The sequence below is a fragment of the Podarcis raffonei genome, chromosome 7 (genome assembly GCF_027172205.1).
Source record: "Podarcis raffonei isolate rPodRaf1 chromosome 7, rPodRaf1.pri, whole genome shotgun sequence".
NCBI lineage: Eukaryota > Metazoa > Chordata > Lepidosauria > Squamata > Lacertidae > Podarcis > Podarcis raffonei.
Window position 1 is genome coordinate 45,745,190 of NC_070608.1, and position 13,202 is coordinate 45,758,391.

A 13,202-nucleotide genomic window follows, 5' to 3' on the forward strand; every position below is an offset into this window, starting at 1 on the left:
TGATAGGAAGGGGAAGAGGAGGGTCCTCTTTTTCCCCAGCTCCCGCGCAAGGTGGCCCCAGCTCCCAAGGCCCAGCCTCAAAACCGGAGTCGGACTAGTTTATGGGGTGGGGCTCCTTGTTCCTGCTCCCGCGCTGAGGTCGGGCAAGTTTAACCGCAGAAGCGGCGGTGGCGGCATCTTTGGTTGGCTCGCTGTGGTTGCGGAGGGACACAGGGCGGATGTATGCGGCCGGCCGGCCGGCTTCGGGCTATGGAGGAAGAGGAGGCTTACAAGAGTCCGGAAAGAAAGAGGCGCCGGGGGGAAGTCAAGCGGCCGGGAGGGAGCTCCGCCTCAGCCGGGCGCGCTCTTGTTACCTGAGGCAGCTGCTCGGTGGCTGGAGGCAAGCGGCGGGAAAGAGAAACGGAAAGTCGGAGGGGTCATACTTGGCCGCCGCGCCCGCCTTCCGACCGGCGAGGAAAGCGCTTCGTTTTCTGTTTGTTCTCCCCCGGCGTCTGCGACCGGCTCGGCCGAGGTGCTTTTGGCGGGACGGAGCTGCCCCTGGTGGCCGGAGGCTGCGCTGGCGACTCTCCTGCTCTCCGCCTCTGAGGGGGATTTCCTTCCCTCCTTGCCAGAAAAGACTCCCTTCTTCCCGCTTTCTTCCTGGCGGGCTATTTGTTGGCGGACCATCTGAAGTAGCGCAGGAAGCTCTGGACCAGCCTACCCCCCGCGCAGGTCCATCTAGCTCAGCGTAGCCTGCACTGACTGGCAGCAGCGGGAAGGCGCTATGTCTCGGGGTTTGAAGCTGGGCGCTTCTGTACTCCCGGCGGATGCTTTGCCACCAGAGTTACTGCCCTTCCCTACTTAAGGCAGCAGGTCCACTTTTTCCTCACCGTGCTTGTCTAGTGTTTGCCCCGGTAGAGAAGCAACGACGGGGGGTGGGTAGGAGAGAACCCAGCAACTAGGAGTCGCAAAGCAACTTCAAGCACCTGCACTTCTTTTTATTGAACATTTTTGCCAAATCAAAATACTGCCAGTATTTTGCAAACGGGGTGCTTCAAATAGAACAAATGCCATAATTTATTCATTACTGTTTATTAGAAACACTAGCTTAAAGTTCTTCACCCTTTTTATGTTGGACTCTTCAATTTGGGGCAACAAAGTGGGGGAAGGGAAAAGGAGAGGCCCTGGAGGGGGCATTATTCCTTCTTCCTCATTGGATAAACAATAAATAAGGGAGTGTGGAACTGAGTGTGTGGAAAGTGCTCACCTTTGGAGGTGATAAAAACTACTGAAAAGAATTTTCAATGCATTCATTTAAGTTTTGTGAGATGTGCATACAACACTGTTATATGGATGATTCCTGCAAAGATATGCACTTTATCTAAGCAGAAAGACTCAAACATTGACAGGTGCTGCATAGAGCAAAGGTGCTGTGTCGGAATATAAATGTTGGTTGGGATCTAGATACTTCATTTCTCCCTCCGCAATAAAGTATTCTTATGAACTATGCAGCCTGCTACTTTCCGGGAATCTGCTCTGCTTGTTTTCATGAACCCTGAACTCTGGGGGTTTGATTAGAGCACTGCACAGTGGTTAACCCTGATCTGCTTGCAATATTAACAGAAAATGCTCTCTGTAAGTACAAGTGAAATTATGCAATTGTCACTTGAACCTAGCTGTACTCCCTAGGAATGCTCCTTAAGCTAGCTTCTGCTTAGACTTCTAAAATCAGAAACCAAACTGGCTAGTAATAGAAGAAATTTAGGCCAGTGCCAAACTTATTAAATACCACTCTTTTCAGCAATGTCACATTTCAAAGAAAGTTTGTGTAAATTTCAAATTAAAAGGGGCAGTAATTTTGGGTGCTTGTCCGATGTAAAGAACTGTAAGGTACTGCCACTGAGGGATATAGGGCATTCTTTTAAAATTTTGTTTGTGTGATTTCTTAGGTTTAAGATCCTTCCAAAGTCTCTAACATTTATCCCCTAGCAATTAGTGAAGAGGCCACAGCTCATGCTTTGCATGCTGAAGTCCCTGGTTTAACCCCTGGCATTGCCAGATAAAAGGAGAAGGTCGTGGCATCACTTGCACAGCATCACAAACCATAGTTAATTACACTTTGTTTGTTTTGTACCAGGCCCATTAGTGTGTAGAGGAAACAAACCATGATCCCTGATTTAGCATTATATCCAAACGAGCTCCTGTGGTATGTTTCACTCTCAAAATACCATAATCTTCCAAGATTTGTTCATGGCTTGCTAATTATGAGAGAGAGAAACCATTAATTCTGCTTTGCCCATATAGTTAAGTCATGGATCATGTTTTGTCTCCTCCACACATCTTCAGGGAGGTGCATAGCAGACCAGAAAGGCACAATGAAGATTATTATTTATAAATAATATTTTGTAAAATATAACACAACATATAAAATGTAATAAAATACATATAAAACATATTAACGGCTACTAGTCATGATGGCTATACACTACCTTTAGTATCAGAGGCAGTATGCCTTTGAAACCAGTTGCTGGGGATCATGTGCCATAGACAATTTATTGTGCTCAAGTCCTGCTTATCGGGGACATCTGGTTCACCATTGTGAGAAAAGAAAGATGAACTGGATAGGCCTTTGGTATGATCCAATAGGGCTCTTATGAGAATCCTCCTAAGCATCTTCATATTCACCATATTTTACTATGATGTGCAAACTAGGTCATTGTGGAATACCTCTACTAGAGACCCTGGCAAGATACTGCCATTCAAAATAGACAATAGTGGGCCAGATGAACAAATAATAGAATCTGATGTAAAACAGCTTTCTATGTTCTGATTTATTATCGGAGCAGAATGTAGGAGATACATCTGTAGTGAAAGTGAACATGAATACTAAGGCATCATTGTAGTGCAGTTGTTCCTAAAGCCCCCCCCCCCCATGAACCCTTTGAAAATTGCTGAGGGTCTTGGCAGGCCACTTAATAGTTTTTCTGCTGCTGTAGTAACTGTAATGTGCTGTGTTAGATGCTGTAGGGTTTTTAATAGCATTTTTGCAGACACAGTGGATTATCTGAATGAAGTTTGCAGACCACGGCTGGTCTGTGGACCACAGTTTATGTAGCACACAGTTAATCATTTCAAATGATGCAACAGGTTCATTTTGAACTGTTGATATCATAAGGCAATGATGGCTCCCCCCCCCGGTGTGTTATTCACTCTGGGTGAAAAATACATTTGAGGGTAGTAAGACAGAAGCTGATTTTCAGGAAACTGTTTGCTCTGACAGGTATCCCCATTAAGGAACCCTAACAAACTTCTAAGGAATCTTCATTTCCCCCCAAAATGTAATTTTCTACTGCTTTAGTAGTAAAAGTTAGTAATCCCCAAGATTTTTGTGGAAGGCATTCATGGAAACAGAATGGTGGTGGGTGAGAATATGTGGATGACTACTCAAAAAACATGAAACTACTGTGTGAGAATACCTATGGATACTTAACTAGGGTTAGTTATCTCAATACATTTTATAATGGTCAGTGATATTAAATAAACAATAATTTGTTGGTTTTGTTACCCTCATTTACTCTTCCCTAAGTGAATATTAGGGACGCGGGTGGTGCTGTGGATTAAACCACAGAGCCAGGACTTGCTGACCGGAAGGTTGGCGGTTCGATTCCCCTTGATGGGGTGTCAAAATGCAAGTAGATAAATAGGTACCGCTCCGGTGGGAAGGTAAACAGTGTTTCCGTGCGCTGCTCTGGTTCGCCAGAAGCGGCTTAGTCATGCCAGCCACATGACCCGGAAGCTGTATGCTGGCTCCCTCGGTCAATAAAGCGAGATGAGCGCCGCAACCCCAGAGTCGGTCACGACTGGACCTAATGGTCAGGGGTCCCTTTACCCTTTAAGTGAATATTGTTTTAGCAGAAGGCTTTAAAAAGTTCTCCGTTCTCATGGTTCTCAGTTTTTGGTTTAAATTATTTTTTGTATCAGTTCATGCAGAAAGCATATTTTATAATAAATGTGGGCATGTTTCTGCTTTACAGCAGAGCTGCATGCCAAAATATTTCACTTGTATCTATGAGGAAGATACAGTTATAAGTCAATATTGAAAAACATCCTTCAGGTGAAACCATGATTGTTTATATTCCCAGATGGACTTCTAACTTTCTTCTCTGAACAGCACAACAGCCCTTTTCCTCATGCCATAGAAACAACAATCCATAACCTACTGAAATGAAAAACTGATCTGCCATGCAGTCTGAGGAGCAGCTTCTGTCCCCATTATATAAAAGGCATGTTAATTACACAAAGCTGATAGCATGGATTTTTGCATGACAGCCAAAATACTGAAAACAACTTTCAGCTGAAATCTGGGGTTTGAGGCAGAAAATCCAAACTATTTGTTATGTGTACAGCTTTTACAGACACAAAATCAATTTTCTTAAAAAAAATCTAAGTTTTGCAAAACAGCAAATAATAACACACACAAGCTCATTTTTAAATCATAGCTATAAAACACACAATAAATTAGGTAACTGGTAATTTGCTGCCGTTTACTGGTGGTACCCCAAATGTGCTTTGCCTACAAAGTTCCATTACTTTGTCATACAGTACTTTTATATGAAGAACTATTAAGTGTAGATAATAGACAAGGCTTTATTGCATGTTAAATAGATTCAGGGCCAAACAGAAAGCATGTAGCCCTGAGCACTGTGAGTCTTAACCCCACATGCTGAAGGACTCAAGCCAGCACAGTGGACCAATATAAGAGCAGGGTAATCTTGGCTCAGGATTCTTCCCTCTGTTGCGAACTTTTCCTATGCAGTAGGAAACCTGGGTACTAAGAACTGTGGATCACAATAATTTGGAATACATACAAACATGTTCTACTTTCCAAAATATACATTAATTTTAAAAAAATTATAGTATAAAGAGATTTTTTTAAAAAAATGAAATCTCTCAAAATCTGAATGTGTGAAACAAACTGGATGGAAGTCAATAAATTTCAGGGGGTCTACTCTGAGTTTAAGTTGGATACAACTCATTAGTTTTATACTGATGAGAACATATTTTCCCAAACATTACAATGATACTATCTAGCTGTGCTTTGTACACTTAAAGGCCTGTTAAGTCTGCCATTCAGTTTTATATCAGTTGTTATAGACACCTGGCATTCTTCCAAGAAATAACAAAGATAACTGTTCATCAACTTGGATATGTACACACCAAGCTGATACTTCCTCTGTGAGATTATGCTAGATCTCACATAATGCACTGAGCTGTTAAAGTACTTTAAAACATAGCCCACCAGGTACCAATATTTTACTTTTTACTTGCCTCGTCATTAGAAAAATTCCTATTTATTTTGTAAAAATTCCTATTTAAACTAAGCTTTCTTATGAAGAGAAACATTAGAGGATTTTCTATCCTTCTTTTAAAATCCAGTTAAAAGGGGGATAGGAAGAGTCACATTTACTTTAAACAAAAGTTATTTTGTCCCAACAGGCATGACAAAACCTGTCTTCATTCCTTTCTATTCAGCTCAGCCAGTACAGTACTTAGGTTCAGTAAGTTAATCAGTTACCAGATTCTATAGCCTTTGTTTTCAAAGTCTAATTCTTATTTGACATTGTACCTGGGAATATACTGAGATCTATATCCCTTGGTTTTAAACTGATCATAAAGGTGGGACTACAGTTTTGGTAATCCTAATTTTGGATAGCCTCTTCTATTTGTTATTTAAAGCAAATAAGGACTTGACCTTTTAATATACAGCATATAAATTATGGCTATGCCGTATCAAACTTTGGAAAGATCATTTTATGTGCTAAAATATTAAATTATTTAGGGGGTTGGCAGTGGAAAGTAAAATACAATTTTAGCATATGCATAGCATTTACCACATCATATTTCCATTGTGAGATTATTGTGTTTACCACATATTCTACACACAGAAGCTAAGACACGAAAGTAAGAGATTTGCCATAATTTATATAGCAAGGCAGTGGCAACACTATTATTTAGGCCTTTCCCCCACTTCTGTTTCGTGCACTAAACTACAGTTCTAACTATGCCTACTTAATGAAAAATCACTAAAAGGAACTGCAAAATGATGTCACCAGTAGCCATATATGATTCAGCAAAACAGTAATACTTAAAAAAAACAGAAATAAAATATACATCTACGCTGCATAAGAAAATAAAAATTATGTGATAGGACTACACAAAATGCATAATAAAGGGAGATTTTAAAAACTTACCTTTTGGTGGTGATTGTGAAAGGTTAATGTGACTTTGCTTTTGATCAGGAGTGGTGATTATTTATTGTTAGCTTTTCCCTGAGCTTATAAACATCAAGCATATGTAGGATGAGGGAGCCACTGTGGACCACAGTGCAGAATGCTGACAGAAGTTCTGCTGCACCTAAGATATATACAATGTGCAATGGATAACCTAATATGTCTTTCATTTAACTGGCTGGGCAGGTTTCTGCATTCTCTGGGACATGGAATCATACCAGAATGTGTTGGCATAACAGGCCTGTCAAACCAGTTCCTTGGTAGAGCAGGAACCTGTTCAGCCAGTATGCATCAAAGGACAGCTCAACATGCTGCGGCTCAACTTAGCTCTGAAGCTTCGTAAGTGGTGAATTATTCACGCCTCCACCAACTCCCAACTTAGAATGTTGTAGCCTCCAGCAAAACAATTTACCAAAGGGTTGGGGAGTGCTGTATCCGTATCAAATACAGCAATATCCTATTGTTGCAAAGTCTTCATTATTACATATCTAGATGAAGTAGTTGATAGATGCATTTCATTTATGAATGGGAAGATAGGCAAGTAAACACTTTGAAACAAACCATAAAAATTGTTTTCCCCTCAATTAAATGAGATTTAAACATTACAAATGGTCAAAACAAAATCTGGGACCCAATACAAAACTGTTTTGTTTTTGTTTTTTTAGTTCTGGGTAGAGAATACTCCATTAAGTAGTGGAAGAGTTATTCTGTTGCACATGTGATTAAAGTGTAGGTAGCACAACACCAGGGTACTTTCTGGAGTTGTGTTTCGTATGATCTTCTTTGGTACAGAAGGTGTGTGCAGGAGAGGCAGGTCAGAAGAGATATGTGTTTAAACAAGTAAAACGCAGTAGCGAAATCTGTTGAAACATCATTTGCTGACAGTGAGATATTCCTAATTCCCCTGCTGCAGCCTATTGAAGGTTTTAAAAGCAGTTATGCTTTTACATTTTTTTTATTCTTTTCTGAAATAAAAAAATGAATAACAAATAAGAAAATATTTTCATTACAGTATTTTCTTATTTGTTATTCATTTTTATATTTCAGATAAAAATAAACAGGTGTGTGACAATTAGAATGTGCATAGCATTATAATACAGTTACACTTTATATGGTTTATGGCCCTGTAGAGATCCCCTTTAACTCATGGTTAGTAAAGAAATGGACTCTAACCAAACCCTATGTTCTTATTGATCTGTATAATCAGCATTTTTCACAGTGGCAGCATGATTTCCAGTGATTCCTAGAACGTTTTATTCTTACATAAGGCCTTTTCAGACTATTAATTCACTGAGCAACTACAGTAATGCACTGTAGTTGATTGTTAAATACTATCCAGATGTATTCCCTGAAGAAACCAGACCTTTGGCTTGCATGGGCAAAATTTTTCCTAGCATACCAAAGCTGGCCCAAGACATTTTGCTGCCTGGGGTAAAGGACAAGATGGTAACCCCATCTTACTGAGGGGAGCAGGCTACCTGAGGGTTGGCATCCTCAATGCAGTGTTTGGGGGCACTGTGGTGCTCAGAAAATTATACCAAGGCATGTGCCAGGCTCTCCATTCCCCACTGTGCTGGACTGACTGTGAATATGCAGACATGTTTTCTGCTGAGGCCCTCCTACTGTGTTCTAACTGGACACCAGCAGACACCAAGAAAGGAAGAGGAAGGAAGAAAGGTAAGGAGGAAGGGGGAGCCAAAAACAGAGAAGCCATAAAGATTGGGAGGGGTCCAGCTCTTCAAAAACAAACAAACATGAAGGGAAAGATGGGGAGGGAGATGGAGCACCCGTGAAGGCAGAGATGGGAGGCAAAAGCAAAGAAACACCTGGTACCCATGAGTGAAGAGCTGGAGGGAACAAAAACAGAAAAGCGAAAATGGTCATGAGAGGAAAGATGAAAGGAACAAAAAAACCCCAGCAGCCATTTTGGTTGAGTGAGCAGTTACGTCATGCTATCCTCCCTCTCTCTAATGTTACCTTTAGGCACCAGGCATTCCTCTTCAACTAGGCTTTTAAAATATGTTTAGGGGTATTTGTGTTTTGCTTGGGGGGGGCTATGTTATGTATATTGTGTTTTCACTTTGTTTTTTTATGCCCTGTGGTTGTTCAAAGCAGGGTGGTATATAAATTTAATTATAATTATTAAATAAATAATAACAATGATACCCCAGGCATATGCTGGTAGACATTTGAAAGGGCTGGGAAGATTTTTTTTTTCCTGCCATCCAAATTGGCCGGAGGTAGAAATGGTTTAACCTTCCCCAGGGTAGCCTCTAGTTTAAGCTTCAATTTGTCACTTAAAATGAAGTAGTTGATACTTCTTCAACATAGTGCATGATTTAAAGGACTGATGCCACAATAGGCACTTAGGACAAAAGGGGGCTAAGTAAAGCCCATATGATGTTGTTGGCACCTGTCTTGGGAGGCAATGGAGGAGTGCACCTTTGGGGGTGAAGTCAAACTGTTGGAAGGTTGCAGTGTCTGCTGCAGCTGTAAAGACATGTTTTGTTGCAGCTGACAAAGGTGTCCGGTTTTGCTTCAGGTCCAGGCCCAATATGCATCTAAGGACCCTGAGCCACCAGTCTACTCATAAGTAACCAATCCTTGATACTCCTTCATGGCCATAGCAGCCAAGGTCCTTTCACCCCCCCTAAAATATTTGAGGGTGATGCCCCCCAAGTTGATAGGCATTGCCATTGAAATGGGCATCATGTGACTGATTATGCAGGACGGGGTTTACCTGCCCCACCCCAATATTTTATTCAAATTGGCACCCCAGTTCATGGCCAACAGCTGTGGTTAGGATGTGGTTTAGGAAGTTAGAGTCTATAACTATAAGTTAGAGTCTTGTGCCTTCCATTTGTTGGAAGCAACACAGGTATCTACCCTTGCTGTCCTTTATCTTGCCTGAAGTTTGTGATGTTGATGTTGGACAATTGCCTGACATTGTCTCTGGATCACATTGATACCTCGACTCTCTTGGCTTGACTTTGTTGGTTGGGACTGGGCTACATCTCCAACCCTGCTCCACTGGAGAGTATTTTGGTGAAAGTTCTATCTCCTGTAACTGCGACCTGAGCATTAGAAGACCCTGCTGGATCTGACCAACAGCCCATCTAGTCCAGGATCCTGTTCTCACAATGGCCAATCAGAGGCCTATAGGAAACTCAAAGGCAGGACCCGAGCACAAGAGCACTCTCCCCACACATCCCTGGTTTCCAACAACTCTAGCCCTTAATGACATCCCTGGGAACATGACATTCCAACTCCCATGAGTGACAGCCAAAATAGACAATGGTCAGGGATTATGGGAGTTGGAATCCAATAACATCTGGAGGGCACAATGTTAGCTACCCCTGTTCAGAGCAAAGGCAAGGCCATAGCTAGCCACTTGGGTGCCCGGTGCGGCACGTGCGTCCTACAGCCGTGGGTGGAGCGAGCCGCCCATGGGGGTGGGGCAAACTGCCCATGGGGGCGGGGCTAGCCAAGGCAGGGTGCGCTGCGTGGAGCCTCTCTGCAGCCTTCCCCACAGCTGTAGAGTGGCTTTGGTGGTGGGCTGATGCAAGCCCCACACTGTTCGAAAAAGCAGCGTGGAGCTTGCAGGTGGTCCGCCCACCGCCTCCCCCTTAGGAGAGACGCGTGGCTCAGGCATGCTGCAGGCCCCACGGTGTGGTGCCCAGTGCCCTCTGCCTCACCTAGCTACCAGTGGTGTAGGAAAGGGTGTGTGGTGGGTGCAGGAGTTATTAAAAAATAATAATGTCATGAGCCCAATTTTTTAAAATTTTATTTTAAAAACACATTTTTCCATTTTGTCACCCCCCTCAATGATGACACCCGGGGCAGACTGCACCCACCGCACTCTCTTTCCTATGCTGCTGAGCAAAGGAAAATGACAAAAAACCACCAATGTGCTCCCTTTGTGTAACACTTTTAAATCTTACCTGAGTTAACATTTTTCTGTGAATGACATGCCATTCCCCATTTCTAGAACTGGAGTTTATATCTTCCATGTGCTTGAGACTACTTACTATACATGGCCAGGATATTACAGCACTGGTACTACTTCAAGTGTAGTGCCAGTAACATTTTAAAACTCACACTAGCAGCAAGAGGTGATCAATAATTACCGGTATACAAGTACCAGACCTAAATTAGCTTGTTTAATCAATATGCAAGATCTTCAAAAGTAGCTAAGTGCCAGGCATTAATGATTACAAATCCTTGCTCCAAAAACACCTGAAGAAAAAATAAATAGGTGAATTAAGTTCTTCTACTGGTTAATATCTCAAGCTGTACATATAGACGATAACAGTTGCCAAATGATTAGCAGCTGGAACATGATAAATTATGTACATGCTTCGCTTACCTTGTATCATTTAGCCATTATTACTTTAATTGGCCCTAGCAACATTTACACCCCCTCCCATGTGTAATAGAAATAAGAGTTTGAAAAGGTTATTAAATGGTATTCAAATGCATGTATAAAAATAGTATGCAAAAACTATGCTTTGCAAATGATTTCAAAAAAGGAGCAAACTTTGAAGAAACCACAGAAACTAATAAAGCTCAGATGGGAGGACAGATGTGCAGTATTTACACTGCAACCACACCACCTCAGGCTATTGTTTCTTACAGCTAAGCAGGGTTGGGCTTGGTCAGTGTAACTGAATAGAAGACTTTCAGTTAAATGTGCAGCAGGAAATGGTTCTGATGATGTAGTGGATTAGAATGAGTAGGATTAATGTCACACCTTATGTCATAAGGAGGAACACTAATTGCCGGAGGTGCTGTAATTCTGATGAGAGAGAAGATTTAGAGAGCTAAGCTAGACATAACATGCAAATATATATATATATATATATATATATATATATATATATATATATATATTCCTGCTCAGTTTATTAAAAAGCAGTTTTGAGGAGGAGGCAGTTTAGAAGAAGGAAACAGCATGTGTATATCAAGGGAGAGGAAAACGTATGTGTTTAACCCTTTTCACACCCATTGCTTTTCTGCTTAGACTGTCATCCCTCTGGTTTCCAGATGACAGATTATTACTGCAGATCTGTGTCTGGACAATTTGAAATTGGGGGCAGGGGGGAGAGAATGGAAATTTGGTGTGGAAAAACAATAAAGCTACTATTTCTAGAACACCAAATCTTGCTAGAACTTTCAATCTAAAAAGACTGTTAAGCAAAATTAAATATAATGCATACGTACAATTTCTTTTGTTTAAGGAGTCTATCATATCATGTTTAGATTTATATCTAAGCTTATATTTAAAAGCATTTCTAATTAAACTCCCCCAAATGTGCAGTTCATGAATGAAAGGAGAACTGCATATATGAACAAATGAAACATATTTCTAAACACCACTCGATTATGAAAAGCTGCAAAGTGTTTTTTTTTATAAAAAAAATTTGAGAGAGAGAAAATCACCACCCTACATTAAAACATACAAAACTTAAAATACTAATGCAGATTGAAATTACCGTATTTTTTGCTCTATAAGACTCACTTTTTCCCTTCTAAAAAGTAAGGGGAAATGTGTGTGTGTCTTATGGAGCGAATGCAGGCTGCGCAGCTATCCCAGAAGCCAGAACAGCAAGAGGGATTGCTGCTTTCACTGCGCAGCGATCCCTCTTGCTGTTCTGGCTTCTGAGATTCAGAATATTTTTTTTCTTGTTTTCCTCCTCCCAAAACTAGGTGCATCTTGTGGTCTGTTGCGTCTTATAGAGCGAAAAATACGGTACCTCAACTTTCTAAGCATCCGGGTAGGTTTGTCTAAACAAGACTGTTTCTAGCAGGCACTAAAAACAGTGCAGTGAAGGAGCCTGATTGATCTTAATAGGCAGGGAGTTCCAAAGTGCAGGTGCTAAACAAATGTGGAATGGCTATTATGTTGAACCTGTAGTGGTGCAAGTTCTACTGACTGAAGCAGTCAAGAGCGCACATGTGGAATAAGATAACAAATTTTAATTTTCTAAATTAAATTCTTTTGTGTATTTAACACTTGTCCTGAAAGACCTACATTGGCTCCCAGTACGTTTCTGAGCACAATTCAAAGTGTTGGTGCTGACCTTGAAAGCCCTAAATGGGTTTGGCCCAGTATACCTGAAAGAGTGTCTCCACCTGCATCGTTCTGCCCGGACACTGAGGTCTAGAGCTGAGGGCCTTCTGGCAGTTCCCTCACTGTGAGAAGTGAAGTTACAGGGAACCAGGCAGAGGGCCTTCTTGATAGTGGTGCCCTTTGGAAAGCCCTCCATCATGTTAAGGAGGTAAGCAACTATACAACCTATAGAAGACCTCTGACGGCAGTCCTGTATAGGAAAGTTTTTAAATGTTTAATGTTTTATTATGTTTTTATATATGTTGTAAGCCGCCCAGAGTGGCTGGGGCAAACCAGTCAGATGGGTGCAGAATAATAATAATAATAATAATAATAATAATAATAATGGGCTAAGAATTTTAATTAAAGGTTCTCTGTTTCAGTTTATTTGTATTAGGATCATAGAATCATAGAATCATAGAGTTGGAAGAGACCACAAGGGCCATCGAGTCCAACCCCCTGCCAAGCAGGAAACACCATCAGAGCACTCCTGACATATGGTTGTCAAGCCTCTGCTTAAAGACCTCCAAAGAAGGAGACTCCACCACACTCCTTGGCAGCAAATTCCACTGTCAAACAGCTCTTACTGTCAGGAAGTTCTTCCTAATGTATATATTCCTATTAATCACATTATTATTAATTAATTATCGATAATATATATTCCTAATGTAATTAATAATATTAATTACACTGCAGATGCAGAGTACTGATATTTTCAACTATACAGATTTAATATGTCACTGAGGAAGAAATAAATTCATCAGATGACTGGCTATGTTATAAAAATAGTTATGGAATACATTCATTTCAGTCTAGATGTGATA

The 13,202-nt window shown here is 41.1% G+C and overlaps 1 protein-coding gene across 7 annotated transcripts in view; it reads right to left on the bottom strand.

Annotated features, from left to right (window-relative positions):
* The window catches only part of RBBP8 (RB binding protein 8, endonuclease), a 42,416-nt gene extending 35,944 nt beyond the window's left edge, over window positions 1-6,472 (bottom strand). For 3 of the 7 annotated variants that reach the window (XM_053396393.1, XM_053396392.1, XM_053396395.1), the window contains exon 1: window positions 354-707. The gene's annotated coding sequence lies outside the window, so the exon portion shown is untranslated. Of the gene's footprint in view, window positions 1-353; window positions 710-6,230 lie in introns of those variants that run through there. The other 4 variants (XM_053396390.1, XM_053396389.1, XM_053396396.1 and 1 more) reach the window with 4 other exon arrangements.
* Window positions 6,473-13,202: the final 6,730 nt, after the last annotated feature.